General features: G+C 43.7%; 1 long non-coding RNA gene across 1 annotated transcript in view; it reads right to left on the reverse strand.

Annotated features, from left to right (window-relative positions):
• The window catches only part of LOC134357171 (uncharacterized), a 68547-nt gene extending 57683 nt beyond the window's left edge, over nucleotides 1–10864 (reverse strand). Inside the window, exons 1-2 of the long non-coding RNA XR_010020529.1 lie at nucleotides 10775–10864; nucleotides 6101–6179 (exon numbers count right to left, since the gene is read on the reverse strand). This is a non-coding gene — a long non-coding RNA (uncharacterized LOC134357171). The remainder of the gene's footprint in view (nucleotides 1–6100; nucleotides 6180–10774) is intronic.
• Nucleotides 10865–26112: the final 15248 nt, after the last annotated feature.

Here is a 26112-nt window from a genome sequence, read left to right on the forward strand (position 1 = left end):
AGCTGGTGGTAGACCTGAGGAGAGCTGAGGTACCGGTGACCCCTGTTTCCATCCAGGGGGTCAGTGTGGACATGGTGGAGGATTACAAATACCTGGGGATACGAATTGACAATAAACTGGACTGGTTAAGGAACACTGAGGCTGTCTGCAAGAAGGGTCAGAGCCGTCTCTATTTCCTGAGGAGACTGAGGTCCTTTAACATCTGCCGGACAATACTGAGGATGTTCTACGAGTCTGTGGTGGCCAGTGCGATCATGTTTGCTGTTGTGTGCTGGGGCAGCATGCTGAGGGTAGCAGACACCAACAGAATCAACAAACTCATTCGTAAGGCCAGTGATGTTGTGGAGATGGAACTGGACTCTCTGACGGTGGTGACTGAAAAGAGGATGCTGTCTAAGTTGTATGCCATCTTGGTCAATGTCTCCCATCCACTACATAATGTACTGGGTAGGCACAGGAGTACATTCAGCCAGAGACTCATTCCACCGAGATGCAGCACAGAGCGTCATAGGAAGTCATTCCTGCCTGTGGCCATCAAACTTTACAACTCCTCCCTTGGAGGGTCAGACACCCTGAGCCAATAGGCTGGTCCTGGACTTATTTCATAATTTACTGGCATAATTTACATGTTATTATTTAACTATTTATCATTCTATTACTATTTAATTATTTATGGTACAACTGTAACGAAAACCAATTTCCCCCAGGATCAATAAAGTATGACTATGACTATGACTATGAGGTAGTGAGATTATGATTTTTGATTTAAAGAATAGTCATTAATGCCAATAATATGCAACTCTCTGAATTCTATGCATAGATCCTGACATAATAAGCAGGAAATGTTACCTTCGAGGCAACTTGTTTGTTTTCTTACGTTATTTTACTGACTCAACACCCTGTCTCACCCATTAAGCAGAATTGACCTGAATCAAGACTTTCCTTGTACCAGATACTGAAATACTTGCAAGGACAACCCCTCAGCAATTTCCCCAGAGTTGGTGGGGTGGGGGGGGGGGGGAGCGCAGATAGCAGAAGAAGAGAGAGGAAGCAGCGAATGCAAATTTGGTGCTTTGTGGTTGGGATGGGGGGGGTGGGGTGTAGGGTGGGTGGAGAGAGCTCCTCGGGAGCCAACTTCCTTTGAACTGTGACAGCTTCATGTATATTTCATTTTAGAATTACTGTACCACTGAGACATGAAATCATGCTGATTGCATGGAAACGGAGGCGTGAGGGGATGTAGGTCATTACTGCATCGCAGGCTGCTTACTGCAATCACAACACAGCTCCGAACAAATGAAGTTAGGCACTGTGAACGTGGAAGAACTGGATTTCCCTAATGCTGACAACTAATCAGGCCTTTTGGCGATTAAACATCAGCGAGAGTGGTCTAACATTGGCAATGCAACACATCCCCATTTCCTTTAAGTTCAAGGTTCAAAGTTCAAAGCAATTTTTTAAAATCAAAGTATCACCATCTACTACCTTGAGATTCATTTTCTTGCAGGCATTTACAGGAAAACAAAGAAATATAATATATAGGCATCCGTTAGTCTCATGAGATCATGGATTTGTGCCTTGGAAGGTTTCCAGGGCGCAGGCCTGGGCAAGGTTGTATGGAAGACCAGCAGCTGCCCATGCTGCAAGTCTCCCCTCTCCACGCCACCGATGTTGTGCAAGGGAAGGGCATTAGGACCCATACAGCTTGGCTCCGGTGTCATCACAGAGCAATGTGTGGTTAAGTGCCTTGCTCAAGGACACACACGCTCCCTCAGCCAAGGCTCGATCTGGCGACCTTCAAATCACTAGACAAATGCCTTAACCACTTGGCCACGCGCCAACACAAAAGAAATATAATAGTATTTATGAAAAGCTGTACATAACAAATACTGACCAACACCCAATGTGCAAAGTCAAATCGTGCAAATAATTTTAAAAAACAAATAAATAATACGGGGAACATGAGTTGTAGAGTCCTTAAAAGTGAGATACTATTTGTCATTAAAGTGGGGAGTGTGGTAACATGAGGGTGAAGTCACTGGATTAGCAGCCAGAGCTGCTGACGTGGAGGAGTTCAAATCCCACAAAAGCATCAGGAACTTTAAATTCAGCTAATTAAATACATTAGAGCAAAAATTAGATTTACTAATTTGAAATTACTAGAAGGTCGAAATTTGAAACCTACAAGGTTTCGATATTGTTCCCTAACACCTCTGAGGGATGTTAAAGATAACCTGCTGTTCTTGCCTAACCAGGTCCATATGTTAATACTACATTTCATAACATTAACATGCAGAATACTGTACATGTGAAATGCTGGCACCATACTACAGGGATCATGAAAAGATTTTCAACATAGGAATGTCATATTAACCATTCTTCAGTTCGATATGAAGCAGCACAGTGTCTTATAACACAGATGCCTCCCAATTAACTGTGAGCAAGATGCAATGTCAAATTTTTATCAAATCAGAAGCAGCCTTCAGAATATGAAATATTTTTCTCACAACAACCAGCCCCCCCACCACCACTACCGCCACCTCAAACGACATGAATACATGTTCCTGTCAGGACTTGTAAGTTTAAGGAAGAATGAACTAATAATGAGGGGGAAAAGACTGTCAAACTTCTATAGATTCACAGCGGGGAGTATCCTGACAGGTTGCATCACAGCTGGTATGGAAACACTAATGCCGAGGAATGGGAAGTCTACAGAAACTGGTGGATACAGCTCAGTTTGCCGCAGGAAAGTCCTTCCCACCATTGAGCACATCTATAAAGAGCACTCCCACAGGAAAGAAGCATCTATCATCAAGGATACCTGCCATCCAGGACATGCTCTCTTCTCTTGCCTCCATCAAGAAGGAGATAGGGGAGCCTCAGGTCCCATACCATCGGTTCAGTAACCATTATTACCCGTTAACCATCAGGCTCTTGAACCGGCGTGGATAACTTCACTCACCTCGACACTGAACTGATTCCTTAGGCTAGGGAATCACTTCCGAGGACTTTACAACTCATGTTCTCAGCGTTATTTATTTATTATTTGTTTATTTACTTTTAATGCTTTTTCTGCACAGTTTGTCTTCTTTTTGCACATTGGTTGTTTGTCATTTTAATTTTAAATGTTTTTAATTAGCTTAATTTAAAGTTTTACAACCTTGCAATTTCTCATCGATTCTATTCCACTTCTCTGTTCTCTTGTGAATGCTGGCAAGAAAATGAATTTCAAGGTAGTGCATGGTGACATACATAATTTGATTATGTACATAATTTGCTTTGAACTCTGAACTTTTAAACAGACATTTGTGAGAAATTCTGAAACTGAGCTGGGAACCGTGCTGCTAAACAGAACCATCAGCGTAATTTTCCAGGGTCTGTTCTAACAGAACACCTCAAGGTAAGATAAAAGTCCTTACATTCTCAAATATGTCAGAGTGTAAAAGCAGAACCAAACTCCACAGAAGACAAGCATAATTTATGGTTCCTGAGAAATAATGAATGGATCGCTTTAGCTCCCTGTCATCTACAGCTTACAGTTGTTCAACTTGCATTCAATTACGGTCAAGCTGCAGCCATCGCAGACCAGGCCGCTTGATTAATAAAGACAAATGCCTTTCATCGGGTGCCAGTCCGTCACGCCTGATGATCAGCACTCAGATACTCTGACTTATCGCCCAACCACAAAGGCAAGCTCTTCCCTTCATCCTTCCCAATCTCTGGTGCACAATTACACATTCGCTGCAGCCAAGCCTGTTCCGTCCCTTCTTCCACCGAGGCACTTTCCTCATCGTGTGTAACTCAACCCTGTTCAAACAATCAATCACTACCAACTGTCCTTCCTGTATGACAGTGTGGCTGGAGATCAAATTCAGCCAGGAAATAATTCCAGCAGCTAGCTGCAAAAGAACAGATAAATTAAAATATGCTTGATAGTGTTCTGTTTCTTAATTTAACTCTATTTGTTATAAATGGACTGACATCTCTGCCAAAGTCATGATGAGATTGGAATTGGTATATTATTGCCACAGGTTCCCCAGGTACAGTGAAAAACGTGTCTTCAATGCTGCTCACACAGATTAATTCACTACACAGCGCATTGAGGTAGTACACGGTAAAACAACAACAGAATGCAGAATGAAGTGTAACAGCTACAGGGAAGGTGGCAGCAGGTAGATAATAAGATGCAAAATCATAATGAGGTTGATTGTGAAGTCAAGGGCCCATCAACCCCATGACATTTCCCAGGCATTTCGAACACCCTGTTGAATCTCACTGTTCAGGCAACACAATCCCATCCTAAATGAAATGCTCACCACTCTCGTGCAGGGCTTCTACAGACCCTCACCCTCAGCACCATGGGAAACATTTGCTTCCTATCAAAGAGTTTGACCACCGCTATCAAGTCTCCTCTAAGCTCTCTCTGCTCCAAGGAAACTCATCTTAAGGCTGCATCCTCAGTCCACTGGTAGATCCTATACAACTCAATTCTGTGGCCAGGTTCTACTCTAACTCTGTCGACAAGACTGCAGATGACACCACTATAGTGGGCCATATTTCAAAGAACAATGTATTCGGGAAGGACATGGTGTCATAACCATAATAAAATATGCTCGGCATAAAGGGACAGGCATTGGACCAATGTGTTTTATATCTATCTTGAGGGGAACTGTGAAAGATATCCCAGTTTTTTGATTCTGACCTTCTCCGTGGAGGCCCACAGTAAACACGGGAACAGGTCCTTCATCCCAAAATGTCTGTGCTGAACAGAGTGCCAAATTTAACTAAGTCTTTTCTATATGCACATGTTCCTTATCTCCTTTCCCATACATTCACCTACCTGTTTCACAGCCTCTTCATTGTCAGTTTTGTATCTCCTTCACCTGCCACTCTCTGTGTAAAAAATTTCCTCTACACATCTCCTTTAAACTTCCCCCTCTCAGCCTAAGGGCACGTCCTCCAATATCTGCCATTTCTACCCTGGGATAAAGATTCTGGCCGTCTACTGTATCCATGCCTCTCATCATGTCATAACCTTCTATCAGGTCTCCTCTCAGCCTCCAGAGCTCTGGAGAAAACAATTCAACTTTGTCCAGTCTCTCCTTATAGCACATACAGTACCTCTAATGCAGACAGCATCCTGGTGAACCTCTTTCCAAAGCCTCCATATTCGTCATATAATGGGGCAACCAGGATTGTACACCTACCTCACCCTCATTTCTTAATGGTAATTACTATTTCAAAGCTATAGACCAATGAGGAACATTATGTTCAAGGAAATTGGATATTGGATCAGATTATTTTGCTCTTACTTACCATCCTGTGACCTTCGATTTGCTACATCTCATCTTTTTTTGTCACCTCCTAACATTAACAAGAATCCCAGCGACCCTGGCCTAACAGGAATTCCCTTTGTCCTATCCATCCCCTCCCAACTTCTGGAGATGCAAGGATACGCAGCACAGAAACAGGGCCTTCGACGCACTCAGCCCTTGCCGATCATCATCAGTCACCCACTGACACCAATCGCATGTCTTGCATCATGGTGGAGATACAGAGATCTGACTGAATGCTGGGCGGGTACAAAGGGCTGGAGGTCCTTCTCTTGTCAAATGTTACCCAAGTCTGAGTTAATCAATGAGCTCGATGCCTCAAAATGATCGCATCTATCATTAAGGAACCTCCACTAACCACAAGCCCCCTTCTCATTGCTACCATCAGTGAGGAGGTGCAGGAACCTGAAGGCACACACCCAGTGTTTTGGGAACAGCTCTTCCCCCTCTGCCAACAAACAATGAACCCCTGAATTTGCTTTCTTTGTGCACTAGCTGTTTATTTTTAATATATTTTCATTATAATTTATTGTATGTTTTATGTATAGTGCTGTATTGCTGCCATAAAACAAAAAAAATTCATAACATACGTCAGTGATAATAAACCTGATTCTGATTTGGACCGTGGTGCTTTAACAAACGAATATTTATTTATTTATTGAGATACAGCAGACCGTAGGTCCTTCTGGCCCTCAAGCTGCACCATCCAGCAATCCTCCAATTTAATCTTAGCCTAATCACAGGACAATTTACAATAACCAACTAACCTACCAATAAGTATGTCTTCGGATATGAGCTGAATGAAGGCCTGTGTTCCATGTCATGATAGGTAATAAAGTGAATGATCTGCAAAATAAGACCAGATATGGAAAGCGGCCAGTGAGTGAGTGGGGCAGTGAAGGAGTGGAGCTTTGAGGCTTTGACTCGAGAGGCTTCAACGAGAAGAGGCGGAGGACAAGCTTGCTCCCAGTTAGTCTTTACAATGTCTCCAGAGACGGTGATGTGCCTCTCATGTGAGATGTGGCAGTCTTGGGGGAACGCCCCTCTCCCATGGAGTCACATCTGCCAGAAGGGCATACGGCTGGGCGATCTGGAAGACCGTGTAAGGAATCTGGAGCAGCAGCTGGATGACCTTCGACTCATAAGGGAGAATGAGGCAGTCATAGATGAGAGCTACAGGGAGGTAGTCACACCTAGGCTGTCGGAAGCAGGTCGTTGGGTGACAGTCAGAGGGGGAAAAGCGAAGGTGAGCAGACAGGTAGTGCAGAGCACCCCTGTAGCCATTCCCCTGAATAATAAGTTTACTGTCCTGGATACTGTTGGCGGGGATGACCGACCAGGTGTGAGCCACGGTGGCTGGGCCTCCGGCACTGGGTCTGACCCGGTGGTGCAGAAGGGTGGGATGGAGAAGAGGAGAGCTGTCGTCATTGGAGACTCTATAGTCAGGGGAGCAGGCAGGAGATTTTGTGGATGTGAGAAGGACACCTGCATAGTTTGTTGCCTCTGACCGGGTGTACAACATTCTGGTATGAGAGGGAAAGCAACCAGAAGTCGTGATACATGTTGGTATCAACAACATAGGCAGGAAGAGGGATGAAGTCCTGAAGTGTGAGTTTCAGGAACTAGGTAGAAGGCTGAAGAACAGGACCTCAAGGGTGGCGTTCTCAGGATTGCTGCCAGTGCTACGTGACAGCAATGGTAAGAATTGGAGGAGATGGCAGTTGAATGCATGGCTGAGGAGTTGGTGCAGGGAGCAGGGATTTAGATTTTTGGATCATTGGGATCTCTTCTGGGGAAGGTGGGACCTGTACAGATTGGATGGGTTGCACCTGAACTCGAGGGGGAGCAATATCCTTGCAGGTGGGTTTGCTAGCATGGTTCGGGAGAGTTTAAACTAATTTGCAAGGGGGATGGGACCCAAAGCGATAGAGCAGTGAAAGAAGTGCATGGAGTAAAGCCAGATCTAACATACAGAGAGGCTTTGAGGAAAGAGAAGCAGAATAAACGGTGTAAAGACAGTAAGGTAGAGAGGCTGAAATGTGTGTACCTCAATGCAAGAAGCATCAGGAACAAAGGTGATGAACTGAGAGCCTGGATGCATACATGGAATTATGATGTAGTGGCCATTACAGAGACTTGGCTGGCACCAGGGCAGGAATGGATTCTCAATATTCCTGGATTTCAGTGCTTTAAAACAGATAGAGAGGGTGGAAAAAGGGGAGGAGGGGTGGCATTACTGGTCAGGGATACTATTACAGCTACAGAAAGGGTGGGTAATGTAGCAGGATCCTCTTTTGAGTCAGTATGGGTGGAAGTCAGGAACAGGAAGGGAGCAGTTACTCTACTGGGGGTATTCTATAGGGCCCCTGGTAGCAGCAGAGATACAGGGGAGCAGATTGGGAGGCAGATTTTGGAAAGGTGCAAAAATAACAGGGTTGTTATCATGGGTGACTTTAACTTCCCTAATATTGATTGGCACCTGATTAGTTCCAAGGGTTTAGATGGGGCAGAGTTTGTTAAGTGTGTCCAGGACAGATTCCTGTCACAGTATGTGGACAGGCCGACCAGGGGGAATGGCATACTAGATCTAGTACTAGGTAATGAACCGGGTCAGGTCACAGATCTCTCAGCAGGTGAGCATCTGGGGGACAGTGACTACCGTTCCCTGGCCTTTATAATTATCATGGAAAAGGATAGAATCAAAGAGGACAGGAAAAGTTTCAATTGGGGAAGGGCAAATTATGAGGCTATAAGGCTAGAACTTGCGGGTGTGAATTAGGATGATGTTTTTACAGGGAAATGTACTATGGACATGTGGTCGATGTTTAGAGATCTCTTGCAGGATGTTAGGGATAAATTTGTCCCGCTGAGGAAGATAGAGAATGGTAGGGTGAAGGAACCATGGGTGACAAGTGAGGTGGAAAATCTAGTCAGGTGGAAGAAAGCAGCATACATGAGGTTTAGGAAGCAAGGATCAGATGGGTCTATTGAGGAATATAGGGAAGCAAGAAAGGAGCTTAAGAAGGGGCTGAGAAGAGCAAGAAGGGGGCATGAGAAGGCCTTGGCAAGTAGGGTAAAGGAAAACCCCAAGGCATTCTTCAATTATGTGAAGAACAAAAGGATGACAGGAGTGAAGGTAGGACCGATTAGAGATAAAGGTGGGAAGATGTGCCTGGAGGCTGTGGAAGTGAGCGAGGTCCTCAATGAATACTTCTCTTCGGTATTCACCAATGAGAGGGAACTTGATGATGGTGAGGACAATATGAGTGAGGTTGATGTTCTGGAGCATGTTGATATTAAGGGAGAGGAGGTGTTGGAGTTGTTAAAATACATTAGGACAGATAAGTCCCCGGGTCCTGACGGAATATTCCCCAGGCTGCTCCACGAGGCGAGGGAAGAGATTGCTGAGCCTCTGACTAGGATCTTTATGTCCTCGTTGTCCATGGGAATGGTACCGGAGGATTGGAGGAAGGCGAATGTTGTCCCCTTGTTCAAAAAAGGTAGTAGGGATAGTCTGGGTAATTATAGACCAGTGAGCCTTATGTCTGTGGTGGGAAAGCTGTTGGAAAAGATTCTTAGAGATAGGATCTACGGACATTTAGAGAATCATGGTCTGATCAGGGACAGTCAGCATGGCTTTGTGAAGGGCAGATCGTGACTGACAAGCCTGATAGAGTTCTTTGAGGAGGTGAACAGGCATACAGATGAGGGTAGTGCGGTGGATGTGATCTATATGGATTTTACTAAGGCATTTGACAAGGTTCCACACGGTAGGCTTATTCAGAAAGTTAGAAGGCATGGGATCCAGGAAAGTTTGGCCAGGTGGTTTCAGAATTGGCTTGCCTGCAGAAGGCAGAGGGTCGTGATGGAGGGAGTACATTCAGATTGGAGGATTGTGACTAGTGGTGCCCACAAGGATCTGTTCTGGGACCTCTACTTTTCGTGATTTTTATTAACGACCTGGATGTTGGGGTAGAAGGATGGGTTGGCAAGTTTGCAGATGACAGAAAGGTTGGTGGTGTTGTGGATAGTGTAGAGGATTGTCAAAGATTTCAGAGAGACATTGATAGGATGCAGAAGTGGGCTGAGAAGTGGCAGATGGAGTTCAACCCGGAGAAGTGTGAGGTGGTACACTTTGGAAGGACAAATTCCAAAGCAGAGTACAAAGTAAATGGCAGGATACTTGGCAGTGTGGAGGAGCAGAGGGATCTGGGGGTACATGTTCACAGATCCCTGAAAGTTGCCTCACAGGTGGTTAGGGTAGTTAAGAAAGCTTATAGGGTGTTAGCTTTCATAAGTCGAGGGATAGTGTTTAAGAGTCGCGATATAATGATTCAGCTCTGTAAAACTCTGGTTAGGCCAAGCTTGGAGTAAGTACTGTGTCCAGTTCTGGTCGCCTCACTATAGGAAGGATGTGGAAGCATTGGAAAGGGTACAGAGGAGATTTACCAGGATGCTGCCCTGTTTAAAGAGTATGCATTATGATCAGAGATTAAGGGAGCTTGGGCTTTACTCTTTGGAGAGAAGGAGGATGAGAGGAGACATGATAGAGGTGTACAAGATAATAAGAGGAATAAATAGAGTGGATAGCCAGCGCATCTTCCCCAGGGCACCACTGCTCAATACAAGAGGACACGGGTTTAAGGTAAGGGGTGGGAAGTTCAAGGGGGAATATTAGAGGAAGGTTTTTTACTCAGAGAGTGGTTGGTGCGTGGAATGTACTGCCTGAGTCAGTGGTGGAGGCAGGTGCACTGGTGAAGTTTAAGAGACTACTAGGCAGGTATATGGAGGAACTTAAAGTGGGGGGGGGGGAGTTATATGGGAGGCAGGGTTTGAGGGTCGACACAACATTGCGGGCCAAAGGGCCTGCACTGTGCTGTACTATTCTATGTTCTATGTTCTATATTAAGCAATACCAACCAATCATAATGCTTTAAGGCAAAAATACATCATTGTATTTGGTAGTCTGCACTCCTGTAGTGTATCTGGATTTTTGCTGCTATACTCCTGGGCCTTGGAAGGCTTATAGCACAGGATTCAATCTGTTTTGTATTATGCTTGACATAAATGGACAGGTACAGGACCAAAGTAAGGCAGGAAAGTTGAAAGTTTGACTAAGGAACCAAGTGAAGAGTATCCCAATATTTTGGAGAGCAGGATAAACTAGTGTTCTTTGGGGTCAGCCTGAAGGCGATGGGAGATTGGTCAGAAAATCAATGTCAAACTGAATCACAAGTCAATGAGTTACTGATAACTGAAGAGGGCATTTGGTTCATGAATGGCTTTCGGGCAGTATATGTACCACTAAAAGAATGGAATTTCCTCTCTTACTATGTTTTACTGGGCTGGGTCCCAATTGTTGGAACTAATCCAACTGACTCCTAAAGACCAGTGTATGATAACATAAGATGATTGCTATCTGAAAACACGAGCATCCTTACCCAAATGAGATGTGAAAGGTGCATGACTTCCGAATATGTAGATCCTGAAACAATCTACAGTGGATGAAATTCTTCTAAAATACATTCACTGTTAGTGTTGTGGTAAAGGAAACTCAGCCAATAATTTGTGATCAGCAGGTTTCATGGACAGGGAATATAATCCTGTGGAAGAAATCCAAATGGTATTTCAGTAAGCATTTGATACAGTTCTGCACATGAAAAAGATAACAGCCTGAGAAATTAATCGCAAATTAGCTAACTGGACTGAAAATTAATTTAGCAAGAGAGAGAAATGGGATATCTTTATTTAAGAAGGTGGGGTAGTTGGGTATGTGTAGCAACTAGTAGCTATTCACAGTAATCCCCTTCACACTAACTAATTAAGTGAACACAGGGTGCTTCCTTAATGTACAGCTGTCAAATCTGTCCTTATATTCTTAGACAAAATAGAACGGCAAGCCACTTGAAGAAATGTTAGACAAGGCAACAGAAATCTGGTTGGAACCACGTATTCAAGAAGGTCATAAAAGGAAGGAAAATAAGGAGGAACATATGGAAAAGGAATTATAGCTATTAATACCAGCCAGCTAAATGCATGAAAGTGTGCATGTTAGATTTAGCAAAACTACTTAAAGTAGAAATTTGTACAATAAAACCTTCTGATCATTTGCATTTTTACCAGAGGGAGGTTACTGCAGAAGTAGTTTCTTCCATTCTTTCTAATTACAACAATTCAAAACCTTAAACACAAGAGATTTTGCGGATGCTGGAAGCTCTGAGCAACAAAAGCAAAATACTGGAGAAACTCAAGAGGTCGCACAGCATCAATGGATAGGAATAAACAGCCGACATTTTGGGCTGAGACCCTTCATTCCAAAAGCATTTCATTGCAGGGAATGTGCTCGCACTCTGAATGATGCTACAGAACAGACAGGTTCATGTGTGCTTTGTTTCAGGTCAATGCAAGGAGCTGCAATTAGGATGGATATTTGGCAAGATCCGTACAATATCAATAGAAGTACAATCATAAAAAAATTGTCAGATGCAGTATTTGCATTTTTTAAATTTTCATATACTATCTGATTCATTGCCACTTCTCTTCCAGGAATGCCAACCACGAAGATATTCTCCTCAGGCCACCTATGGGATTTCTGCTTGTACCCCTCTCCATAGATGCTGTCTGACCTGCTATGTTCTTCCAATATTCCTGCTTTTTATTATCAACAGAAGCAATGTGGATTTCTAATGAAATAGAACGTAGCACGGTACAGCCCCTTCGGCCCACAATATTGTGCCGACTTTTTAAACTTTTCTAAAAAGAGTTCAGAAGTTCAAAAGTAAATTAATTATTGAAGTGCATCTATGTAGCTATATGCTACCCTAAGATTCGTTTTCTTTCAGGCATTGACCTTAGATCATAGAACTACAATAGAGTCAATGAAAAACTATACACAAGAAGAGAATGCCAATCAATCAATAAAAATAAATAAATAGATAGATAGATGGATAAATGGATAAATAAATGAAGAAACAAATAAATTAATTAAATGCAATTTATAAATAAATAAATACACACATATACACATACTATATATTTATATATGTTATAGGGAACATGAGTTGTAGTGCCCACGAAAATGAGTGATGAGTGAAGTTATCCATGCCAGCACAGGAGCTTGATGGCTGAAGGGTAATAACTGTTCCTGAACCTGATATGTGGGAACTAAGGTTGATGTACCTCCTTGCCAAGAAGAGAGCATGGCCTGGATGTTGGGGATCCTTAATGATGGATGCTCTGGCAGTGCTCACTGTAGATGTCTAAGATCAATTTAACCCTTTCATCCTCCATTTTTCCAAACAGAACAAGCACTTTTGACCATTTGGGAATGTGAAGATACTGGGATGTGTGAATGGAAAGGCGGCAGAAATAATACCGTATTCAGTTCTCGTGCGGTCCGAAATGTCAGAACCTTGGTCTCAACAGCTGAGCCTGACAGGATTCCCACTCTTTGGCAGTTGAAGATGGGCGTGGCTGCACAGGTTGATAGAATGGTGAAGAAGGCACAGGACAAGCTTGCATTTATAGTGAAGAATCAGACTCACTATAATCGAACCTTTATAAAACTCTGCTTAGGCTGCACTTGGAAGTTGTATTCAATTCTCATTGTCCCACTAAAGGAAGGATGTGGAGGCTTTGGAGAGGATGCAGAAGGGGTTTACCAGGATGATGTCTGGATTAGAGGTCATGTGATGTACAGAAAAGTTGGACAAACTTGGGTAATTTTTTCTCAAGTGGCAGAGGCTGGGGGGAGATGTGATAGAAGTTAATGAGGGGCAGAAAGCTGATTTCTTTTTCCAAAGATTGAAACAGCAGGGGACCCCAACCCGAGGCCCATTGACCCCTCGGTTAATGGTAGGGATCCATGGCACAAAAAAGTTTGGGAAACCTTGAACTAGAGGCAAGAATTTACAGCAGGGTTTCCCAACCTTCTTTATGCCCTGGACCAATGCCATTAAACAAGGGATCTATGGACCCCAGGTTGGAAACTCCTGATTTAAAGTGAGAGGGAGTAACTTCAAAGAAGATGTGCGAGGCAGGGTTTATACACAGAGGGTGGGGGTGTCTGGATTGAGCTTACAAGGGTATAGAGGAGGCAAATATGGTAGAGTTATGTAAGAGGCTGATAGATAGGCACATGGATGTGCAGACAGGGATATGGATATTAGGTAGACCAAGGATTTAGCTTATTTAGGTGTTTAATTACTAAATTAATCAGCTTGGCACAATATCATGTCCTCCATTGTATCCAAGACATCTTCAAGGATTGGTGCCTTCGGAAGGCAGTGCCCATCATTAAGGACCCCACCACCCACGACATTGTTACCATCGCGAAGGAGGTACAGGAGCCAGAAGGTACACACTCCGTGATTCAGTAACAGCTTCTTCCCCTCTGCCATCTGATAGCTAAATGGACATTGAACCCATGAACACTACCTCACTACTTTTTTATTTGTTTTTTTTTCAGTACTTATTTTAACTTAATTATTTAATAAACATATTTAAGCTTAATGTAACTCAAGTTTTTTTTTTGTTCTCTATATTTATTTTTCATGTATTTCATTGTACTGCTGCCATAAAGTTAACAAATTTCACGACATGTGCCAGAGATCAAATCTGATTCTGATGGAGGGCCTGTTTCAACACTGTACTGTTGTATATACTATGCTCTGTGTACTTCTCTAGCCTCTTGCCCCTCCAGTCAGATTTATTGTCATATACACCAAGATGGAATGAAAATCCTTGCTCGTAGCCCACAGATAAAACAGTGCTGATAATAAATACAACAATAACAATAGTAAGAAAAAACACAGAAATTTCGTAAAGATTGTAGTGCAAAAATTCTCCTCACATCAGCCGTCACTGTCGGTTTGGTGCAGCTCCCCCTCACAGTGAACTGTCAGGTCAGCAGAAAAGGTCATTGACTGCAGCCTACCATTACTGCAGGACTTGTATGTATTCAGGACAAAGAAGTGGGCTGGTTAAATCATTGAGGACACTGCCCACCCAGCAAACTGTCTTTTCCAAAATCTCCCTGTGGAAAGCGCTATAAAGAAAAACTGCACACTATTTTAAAAGTTTCTGCCCCCCAGGCAGTTAATCTGATCAACCATTCTAGTTACAACTCCACCCCCTTGTATGTACTACCCCCATCCCTGCACTGCACAGCAAACACACAGAACCACTTTTTATAATGCCTCTACATGCTGGCATTTATGTATTTATGCACATTTTATTCCATATCTGTACTTTAACTTCTAACTTTGTTTTGATTTAGTACTTCATTCTTTAGAATTGTTAGATGTTGTTGCTGTTCTTGTATGTCGCACCCTGACCAACACACCACAGCAAATTCCTAATCCACGTAAATATATATGGCAAATAAAGTTGGACGTTGATCCTTGAAGAAATGCTGAAGTAACAATAATGGAACAACCAAGAGAGATAGAAGTAAGAGTACAAGAATGTAGCAGCAACTAATGACTAACTTAATTGGTTTGGCACAACATTGTGGCTGAAGGACCTGTTCCTGGGTTGTACTGTTCTATGTTCTATGCTAACACCAGAGATGGGATGTGAAAGATGACTGCAGGTCTCAAACCTCACAAATGTATATACTCACATACTGTAGTAAGCCCTCAATCACGAACCTCTCCTCCCCACCCACTAATTCACATCTTACCCAGTTCCCCATTGCTACATCTTAATTATCAGCATCAACCTGCTGGAGGCCGCCTGCCTCACCATTCCTCTCCACCCTTTGTACTGACCATTTCCCCTCTGCACCCTCAGTCCCAATGCAGGGCTTCAACCTGAATCGTCAACAATTCCTTTACCACTCCCCCCTCCCATTAACGCTACTGGATATGTTGAGTTCCTCCAGCTGAGTGTTTACTGCTCTTGTTTAATTGCTACCCTGGAGAGGTCTTTAAATTGGTTGAAAATAATAAACAGAGCAATTTAATTCACTCTGCTGTCTAATTCCTGAAACTTTGTCTCTATATCCCATTTGTTTCCCCCTTCCATTTAAGATCCTCTTTAATACCTGGCCCTGACCACGCCTCCAGTCACCTGGTCCAATTTTTCTTCAAGTGGCCCTGTATCACATTTTAACTGTGAACATTATCAGGAATAAACATAGTCACATGGCTCCCAGTTACTCACTTTAAATGAATATTAATCTTCAAATTAGATACACAGCAAGGTAACAGGCCCTTCTGAGCCTGAGCCGCCAAATTCCACCCATGTGAGCAGTTTACCTACTAACCCATTGGTCTATGGACTGTGAGAGGACACCTACGCAGTCACAGGAAGAACGTACAAACTCCTTACAGACAGTGGTGGAAACTGAACCTGGGTTGATGGCACTGTAATAGCGTTACCCTAACTGCTACACTGCTGTTAGGAACTTCAATGACCTCGACTGACAAGGCTGGAATTTGGAGAGGGCAGTATAGCAATTGGTTCCTCATTTGAAGACACCGTAGTAATCACTTTGAAACTGAACCCATCAGGATTATCGACCCTCGCAAGCAGCATCCTCATTGATAAACAAAAGTAGTGCCATTCATTAAATGTGCAAACGCATTAACTGGAAGTCTATTCAACTACTCACTCTGCAAAGGCCAATTAGCTCTCTAAAATTTGCATAATTATTACACTCTGCACGTGATTCAATTCAATGTTGTAATTGAGATTTTAACAGTTTAATGGTTGGTGGACTGTCCCACTTGGCTCTCAGCTGTGCAATTGACATCTGTGATGCAGTTAGGAGCAGAATTGCTTCAATGTTAGAAGATCAGCTCTCAAGTTCCAGGATTCATTCCTTAGATGTGAGTCAGATTTACTGATGATTGCTGCGTGGCTGATGTTGTATTTCAGATATGGTCTGAAACGTAAGTTATCATTCTCGTTTTTTATGTGTGTCTTCGCTCTCCACTCTGGAGTGTGTTCACACAGCACTCGTGAGTGGAGAACAAGGTGCTCCCATTGTGCTGCTCAACATTCATCCTCAACGAATTATATCAAAATAGATTCATTGGTCACAATCACTGAGCCTGAAGAAGGGCCCCAGCTCGAAATGGTGACTGTTTACTCTTTTGCATAGATGCTGCTGACCAGCTGAGTTCCTCCAGCATTTTGCATGTGTTGTCCAACATCTGCAGATTTTTTCTTGTTGGTCATTGGTTGCATACCTCAGAAACTTGCCATTATTAACCAAAATCACTCACTAAATGTGAATTCTTTCTTCCTTTCTTGCCAGAGCCTTGTCTCTCTTTTCTGTTCTTTTGGTTCAATCGTATCAATCTCCTGAAGCGACAAGACAGAAGGAAGTATCTGAAACCTTCAGGTGTCATGGAATCAGGGAGTTGAGCTGCTTGGCCCATCACATTCATGCTAATGTTTTTGCTCGTCCACGCTAATCACACCTGTGTCCGCACTAGCATGGTAATCCGGTGTATGTCAATGAAGAGCCTTCTTCACTGAAAACATTTAACGAAGATTTTGATGGAAAACTGGACTGCACTGAGCTTATGGATTTATTGCATGCTGTCAGCTGTCTAAGCTCTAAGAAAATTGGCTTATGTGCAAACTCCACGCAGACAGTATCTGAGGTTAGGAATGAACCTAGTTCCCTGGACCTGTAAGGCAGCACCTTTATCAGCTGCCCCACTCCACAACCATCATCATTCTTTGAAATTTCTTCAAGCGTAGCACCCTGAGCCAGCTTGAGGCCTCCTCTGCCACTGTGGTTACAGTGTGTATCATCAACAAGTTGAACTGGATGTTTTGCCAAGTGAATCTTCACCATCACAGAACTGTGAACTGCACCACATGAGGACAGAGCTGGTAAACATCACCTTCTGCAGATTCCCCTTCAAACCCCACAACATCATGACCAGAGATCGTACGACCATAGGACATAAGAGCAGAATTAGCACATTTAGTATATCGAGTCTTCTCCGCCATTCTATCATGGCTGATTCATTATCCCTCTTAAACCCCTTTGTTTGTCTTTTCATCTTAAGCTTTGATGCTCTTAATAATCAATAACTTCCTCTTTAAATATACCCAAAGACTTGGCCTTTACAGCCATCTGTGACAAAGAATTTCACAGGTTCATCACCCTCTGGTTAAGTAAATCCCTCCTCAACCATGTTCCGAAGGGATGCCATTGTATTGAGGCTGTGCCCTCTGGTCCTAGACTCCACCACATGTTGTTCCTTCATCACTGTTGTGTCCAAGTTCTCTGGATCTCATCTCCCTGTGGGACTCCCTCACCAGATGGAATGCAACAGTTCATGACGCTGATTCAGCCCTTTCTAAAGGGAAACAAGGAATGGACAATAAATGTCATAAACTCAGCACCGAAACAGGCCCTTCAGCCCATCAGATCCATGCTGCCCTTTGTACCAAACTATTGTACATGATACCGATCCCACTGCACATCCATTGTGCAACTGAATGTAGGCATTAACCACCCATTGTACATTGACACAAATTCTATTGACTTCCATTAGGGCTCTGGCCTCTGCCTTTGTGATTTAAGTTCTCATTTAAATGCTTCATAAATGTTGTGAGACTTTCTGCAGTAACCATCTCTTCAAGAGTCCAGCCACCCTCTGTGTGAAAATCCGCCCTATCAGTTCCCTTCTAATCCTCTTGAGTCAGCCGGAGGCTGAGAGCCCTGTCCTGGGTTTGAAGGACTGGGAGGGAGGAACAGGGCATGGTTTTGCTAATGTTTATTGCTTGTTGAGCTCTGTGTTGTTCTGCTGAGTATTGTGGGCATTCTATGTTGACAGCAGAATGTGTGGCGACACTTGCGGGCTGGTGTGTTGGTTGTTAATAGAAATGGCACATTTCACTGTATGTTTCAACGTATACATGAAAATAAACTTGAATCTTGAATCAGCCTCCCAAGCTTAAGTCTTCTTGTCTTAGACATCTCCACCATGGGGGAAACATTTGTACTGTCCGTCTTAACTACCCCCTCATAACTTTATATCCATCTTTCAGGTCACTCCTTAGCCTCCTCCGGTCCAGGGAAAACAAGCCAGTCTATCCAATTTCTCCTTATGTGTAATATTCCAATCCAGACAGTATCCAGGTGAATCTCCTCTGCACCCTCTCTAATGCAATTATATTCTTTGGAGTAGATTCTAGCCTTATCAGTCGCACTCACGATCTGCAAACAAGTAAAGGAAATTCTGTTTTTGTTTTGTGGCACTAGAGATTTTTTCTTATGGCAACAGTATCACATAAGTAACCCTGGTTTTTGTTAGATTTGAGGTATAACAGCAGCACACACTCTACAACCAGGCCTTGTAGCTGTCCCATTTGCACAGTCCTCTCCCTGTCCAGTACTCTGGAAGCCTGGCACTATCTGCCTGAGGAGCATAAATTATATCCACTCTGCCCATCCCTTATTTTCTGCCGTTCTCATTATTTCAGCCCTCTGCCTGATCTTCTCCCTATTCTCATTCACGCTGCCACATACTCCAGTTCACCCGGGAGGATTTTCAAATTAATATCCAAGCACGGTACTGGTGCTTGATCTCAGGCAGACTTGACAAAAACCAAATGATTTTCATTTCCTTTGTTTCTTTGTTGAAAATCTAACCCATTCTTTCCCAAGAATTTACAGCATTAGAACTTCCTACATCTGTCACTTTAATATCGCCATAGTTAAAATGTTAGCTAAGTGCTACTGATTGTAGCTTCCTCTCACTTGATTTGGAAGAATTTTCCTTGATTGTGTTGTCGGGTGTAGGAGCAATTACACTGTAAAATGTGGACAGAATATTCTGGTATCTTCCTCCTTCCTTTCCAGTCCTAATGAAAGGCCTTGGTCCAAAACATCGACTGTTCATTCCCCTCCATAGATGCTGCCTGACCTGCTGAATTCCTGCAGCATTTTGTGTTTGTTGCTCTGGATTTCCAGCATCTCTTGTGTATATAATATGGACGTTTCTGAAGGGGAGCATTCAGCCCATTGGATCCAGAATGGCTCTCAAAATATTCCCATCAGTCCTATTTTTCCAATTATTTCCAGTAACCTATTAATTCTTGCCTGCTCATCAATTCCATTGCCCACCCATGCTGGTTTTCTAGCTTATTCAGGCTATTTAAACGTGCCATCTTAAAAGTTTCATCTCCCAGGCAGTTAATCTGATCGACCATTCTTATTAGCCCGTCACTGCAACGTAGACACTTTAAACCAGTTTTTATAACACCTTTTACTTTGTAAATACAAGCTGGTATTTATTATTCATGCACAGTATATTCTAGATCTCCCCTTTAACCTCTAACTTTATATAGTTCTTTATAATAGTTGAATGTTGTTTATTTTTGTCAAATGTCACACCTTAACCAACATACCACAATAAATTCCCAATGCATGTAAATATATATAGAGAATAAAATTGATCCTTGATCCTTGATCCTTTCATCAGTATAAAAATTGGCTAGATTCATTGGAACTGTATAAAACTTTAGTGAGGCCACATTTGGAGCCTTCCTTACAGTTCTAGTCACCACACTGCAGGAAGGATGTGAAGGCTACCAGGATGTTGCCTGGACTGGAGATTGTTAACTAAAAGGGGGGATTGGACGAGCTTGGATTGTTTTCCCTGGAGTGCTGTAGGCTAAGAGGTGACCTGATAGAAGTTTTTAAAATTATGAGTGGTATACATAGATTACATTGGACAACAAAGATTTTGCTTCCTGAATACTTTTAGGTGTAGCTTATGAATTTTGGGCTACTGATCATGAAAATCACGATGAAATTTCCCTATCAAGCACCTTTTTTTAATAAACTTATGTTTATTATTTCAATTCATAATTCAAGTCAATTAAAATGTTGCCTACAATGTAAGCTGGAAAGTTTCCTATCTTGTCCAGGCATGCTTGGGCATGCTTAGGCGTCACGGCTGCTGCATGGCAGGACAGGTTTTAGTAATAATTATTGGGTTCAGGACGGTAAGGATGGAATTTGCTATCACCAGGCACAAAAATTTCTATGAGGGATTTTGATATTTGAGACAGATGCTTCCATAATAACTGATGCCAAGATTAAGGAAAGCATTTTTGTTGGTCCACAAATCAAACAGGTCATCAATGACAGGCAATTCAAAGAATTTCTAGTGGGACCAGAGAAAATCATATGGAAGGCATTCAAGGAAGTTGTTGAAATTTTTCTCGGCATCTACAGAGCACCAAGCTGGTTGAAAGCATAAAACCATGAAATGCAACATGTCACTAAAGATTCATTTTCTGCACTCCCAGTTAGACTTCTTCCCTGCAAAAGTTGGTGCTGTTAGTGACAAGCATAGTGAAAGGTTTCATCAGGACATTGCGGCCATGGAGAAAAGATACCAGGGCAACTGGAGTCCATCAATACTGACAAATTATTGTTGGACATTTAAGCAAGAAGCCTCAGACACTGAGTACAAATAAAAATCATTAACAAAATATTTTAAACTTAATTGAACTATTGCAAAGCATCAGCACCATTATGCAACTAAACACATTATATTCAATAAAAGTTAATTTGTTGTTTCCCCAAATTCCTACGTGACACAAGTAGTCTGAATTTATATTTGTGTTCATCTTCAAGCAGTCTATCATAAACAAATAAAAATTCTGAGGAAGCGACACTTTTGAAAAATTTTGTTGTCCAGTGTATCAGTCTTTCTCACAGGGCAAAAATGACAAATGGCAGAGGGCACAGTTTTAAACTGGGAGGGGGGAAAGTTTAAAGAGAGTTATAAGGCAAGTTTTTATTAACACAGTGATAGGTACTTGAAAGGGTTGCACTGAAAGCAAATTTGAAATTAATTCTTCATTTTAAAGAAGAATTTAGACAGGCATGTTGACAGGCAGGGAATGGAGGAATATAGACCCAGTGCAGGTAGATGGGACTAGTTAGATTGGCATCATGGTTGGCACAGACATGTTGGGCAGGAGGGAATGTTTCTTGTTTTAGGTTCTGCAGTATGTTCACCCATATTAGCCGTACTTTAAAGCTGCTAATTGAACTACAAATACATCCTTTCAATATGGAAGAGAACTGGAGCATCCAGAGGAGAGCCAAGCATTCATTGGGAGATCATGCAAACTCCACACAGACAACACCCAGGATCAGGAATAACACTGTGTCACCGTCCCTCACAGCCTCTAAGAAGGTGATGCTGGGCTTCCTTCTTGAATTATTGCAGTCCTTCTGATGAATGTAGATGAACTGAACGTAGCAAACAGACCAAACATTAGCGAATGAACCCCGGCTCGCCTCAAAGTAAAGACGGTGATTGACCAGGTGATATTCCCCTGCACCTGCCTTTGCGGCTGAAGCTGCAGCTTTGGGAACTGATGTCGGAGTGATGTTGCTTGCTTTCTTTGTCAAGCACCCGGATCACTAAGGCACATTTTAACAGGATGCACCACGAGTCTCACCCAGGGGCGGTACAGTTGGCGGCACAACCAAGTTCTCAAACAGCTGGCATCAATCTTGGAACAGAGGAGAATCACCACAAACACTCTCCCACAAACATCGGCAGGAAATGTCCACGTTACACGATTTGTACCAGCAGGCCAACCTCCAGAGCACCATATAACATCAAAAGATGTAAGCATTCTGCAGGTTGCTCAGGATTGGAAAATGGACGTGGACTTGGAAAAAAAACTTGTGTTTCCCCCAGACATTGCAGCTACAACACTCCGGCCAGACATGGTCCTATGGTCCACAACAGCCAAGCTGGCATATGTTGTGGAATTGACAGTACCATGGGAAGATGGTGTCGAAGAAGCTTATGAGAGGAAAAAGACCAAGTACTCTGAGCTGGCAACTGAAGCTGCCCAGAATGGCTGGAAGACCAAGATTTTCCCTGTAGAAGTGGGATGCAGGGGATTCGTTGCTACATCTACGACCAGTCTATTGAAGAAGATGGGGGTGAGAGGTCACTCCCTCCAACAAGCAATCAAGTCCTTGTCAAATGCAGCAGAAGAAAGCAGCAACTGGATTTGGATTAAAAGGGAAGACAACAACTGGGCTGCAAGAGGGTATGGAACTGAGGGGGGTGTATCTGGGACACCAGGCAGCACCATTGAGCCCTCTGGAGACGTCGTGGGCTTGTCAAAGAAACGTCAAAGAAGGAGGGTGCCCACCTGATGACCCCAATGACATACCTACCCTCCCTCCTTGTCACCACTCCAAGCCCACTGCCAACATCCAGAGTACCAACTTACCATAGGGATTGAAACATCAAGTCCTAGTAGCTCTACTACTCTCATGTTCACATTAACCAATGACTGCTTTTTATTTACAGATTTTATTCCAACTTGAGTTTAAAATCTCAGACTGAAGGCACATGAGTGCAGAAAAAAAAAGACAGGACACAATAGAGACAAGTCCACCATGGCACAAGAGGTCTGCGCCGCTCTGTCGCTGAGGTGGATTTAGCGTTGCGCAGGTCAGTGATTGTCAAAAAGTGGCTGTGGATGTGTGACTTCAGGCTTCTGTCACCTCTGCCTGTTGGTATCAGCGGGAAGAGGGCATGACCCAGATGGTGGGGGTCCTGGGTGGTAGCTGCCGCAGTGCCTCGTGTAGATGCTGTCAGTAGTGGGGAGGGCTGTGTCTATGATGGATTGGGCTCTATCCACCCCTCCCTATTGTCTCCTGCCTTCCTGTGCATTGGGATTGCTACACCAGGGTCAGGATCCCTTCAACACACCTGTGTCCAGCTCTCCTTCCCTGCCAGCTCCCGAGAGGTGGGAAGGACAGTCTTTCCATTGAAGAGACCAGGCTCCCTCTGAAGGGGCAGATGGCTCCTTTCTGCAAGATAAGCAGAAAGTGATGGAGACACTCAGCGGATGGAGGGACAAATACGAATGTTTCAGGGTGCAGCGTAGGTTCACTGGGTTAATTCCAGAGATGGCGGGACTGTCATATGTTGGAAGATTGGAGCGACTGGGGCTGTATACACTGGAATTTAGAAGGATGAGAAGGAATCTGATTGAAACATATAAGATTATTAAGGGATTGGACACACTAGAGGCAGGAAACATGTTCCCGATGTTGGGGGAGTCCAGAACCAGAGGCCACAGTTTAAGAATAAGGGGTAGACCATTTAGAACGGAGTTGAGGAAAAACTTTTTCACACAGAGGGTTGTGGATCTGTGGAATGCTCTGCCTCAGAAGGCAGTGGAGGCCAATTCTCTGGATTCTTTCAAGAAAGAGTTAGCTGGAGCTCTTAAAGAGAGCAGAATCAAGGGATATGAATCAAGGGGAGAAGGCAGGAAAAGGGTACTGATTGTAGATGATCAGCCATGATCACAGTGAATGGCGGTGCTGGCTCGAAGGGCCGAAGGGCCTACTCCTGCACCTGTTGTCTATTGTGTATTGTCTATTGTCTAACTCCATATCTGAATGGGAAAGGAGAGAAGTTGTTAAATTGCAAGAGAAGGAGTAATGTGGAGAGTGCAGAGGGTTTATTGGTTGTAGGGCAGAGACCATGCATGTCCAGTCAGTCTATTTGTTCTCAGTGTTGGGGAAACAGATGCTGACATGGCTGATGGAGGCGTAAGTAGCGAGGGATGAATGGGAGTAGTTAGAGACAGAGACAAAAATAACTGGCTGGGACTGATAGAAGCAGAGTATGCCAGTTGTTGGAACTCAGTATCAAAATGCCAAAAATACTCATCAGCATCTCTGCAGAAGCAAGAATCTGAGTTTATATTCTATTTGGAACAGCTTACATCAAAACAGGCCAATTCTGAGACAAACTGGAAAGAGTAGTTAACTGAAATTGTATAATTCAACTTTCAGTCCAAGGGCTGTGTTGAAAATGAGGTGATGGGGCAGGGTACCTTATGCAGACTCTGTCACCTTTATTTCAAACCTTCATACATACACACACAGACAACATTTTGTAAAACTGTGAAATATTTTGATACTTTCCAGCTTCTTAATTTTTTTATATAATCCATGATTGGAAAGCTGCCCAGAATATTAATGAAATTCTCGCCCCATGGGGAAATGAGCACTGCAGGGTGTGTGGCGAGTAGGAAGGAACGATATGGCTATGGCGCCATCTAGTGGTACTATCCATGTCTGAATGGCTTCTGCAAGAGTCCCATTCTCAGAAAGACCTGACGGGGGTTCTTAACTCTCCAGGATCCTCCTGAGTCTCCCTGGGATTAAAGGTTCATCTCCTGGCAGGCTTCAGGACACTGCAAATCATGCGATTTTTATTTTCTGTATAAACAGCAAGTGAAAAATACCCAAATATGTGAGGGAGAGAAAAGGCTGTTCAACCAGAAGACATGAGATGAAACTTGTAAAAATTCACCCATCAGTGTTGGCAGCTCTCACCACACAGTACATGAGAACTCTGTTTCTCAAGCATTGCATAATTTAATAAAGAGCCATGCAAGGACAACTGAGACAGTGAGGGGCTGCCTTCCTCCTTCTGGGCCTTATGTTAATAACTCAGAGCAGTTGCCTCCAGTGACACTTGGCAAATGGCTGGATATCGATCACAGTTGTGCAGCCTGCCGAAGATTTGGGCAAAGGAAGGCCCAGATGATACCCACTGTCTGAACCACAGTAAACGCTGGACACTTGTCATGCCTTTACAGTGTGGGAAGGCCTGTCCAGGACACCTGCCTAATTGGGCCCACTTATCCCTCTCTCACACACACACCCCTACCAGAAGGGGAGCTCATGCGGAATCCCAACACACAAAAGCATGTGTGGTACCTCACAAAGCTGGTAGTCCCTGCTCCCCCATACCAAATGCATGGCCAAACCTTGAACTGCTAATAACAATTAATCCAACCTGGACCCAGTAACCCCGAACATGAGGCCAAGGTCAAATGCACCACCCAAGTACAAGCCTGTCAGTGTGTGGTACCGAGGGAGTGATACACTGTCAGTTTGTGGTACCGAGGGAATGATACACTGTCAGTGTGTGGTATTGAGGGAGTGATACCCTGTCAGTGTGTGGTACGGAGGGAGTGGTATACTATCAGTGTGTGGTATCGAGGGAGTGATACACCGTCAGTGTGCGGTACCGAGGGAGTGCAACACCGTCAGTGTGTGATACCGAGGGAGTGATACACTGTCAGTGTGTGGTACTGAGGGAGTGATACACTGTCACTGTGTGGTACTGAGGGAGTGCAACACCGTCAGTGTGTGGTACCGAGGGAGTGATACACTGTCAGTGTGTGGTACCGAGGGAGTGATACACTGTCAGTGTGTGGTACCGAGGGAGTGATACACTGTCAGTGTATGTTACTGAGGGAGTGATACACTGGCAGTGTGTGGTACCAAGGGAGTGATACACTGTCAGTTTGTGGTACCGAGGGAGTGATACACTGTCAGTGTGTGGTACCGAGGGAGTGATACACTGTCAGTGTGTGGTACTGAGGGAGTGATACACTGTCAGTGTGTGGTACTGAGGGAGTGATACACTGTCAGTGTGTGGTACCGAGGGAGTGATACACTGTCAGTGTGTGGTACCGAGGGAGTGATACACTGTCAGTGTGTGGTACCGAGGGAGTGATACACTGTCAGTGTGAGGTACCGAGGGAGTGATACACTGTCAGTGTGTGGTACCGAGGGAGTGATACACTGTCAGTGTGTGGTACTGAGGGAGTGATACACTGTCAGTGTGTGGTACGGAGGGAGTGATACACTGTCAGTGTGTGGTACCGAGGGAGTGATACACTGTCAGTGTGTGGTACTGAGGGAGTGATACACTGTCAGTGTGTGGTACTGAGG

The sequence above is a fragment of the Mobula hypostoma genome, chromosome 15 (genome assembly GCF_963921235.1).
Source record: "Mobula hypostoma chromosome 15, sMobHyp1.1, whole genome shotgun sequence".
NCBI classification, from domain to species: Eukaryota; Metazoa; Chordata; class Chondrichthyes; order Myliobatiformes; family Myliobatidae; genus Mobula; species Mobula hypostoma.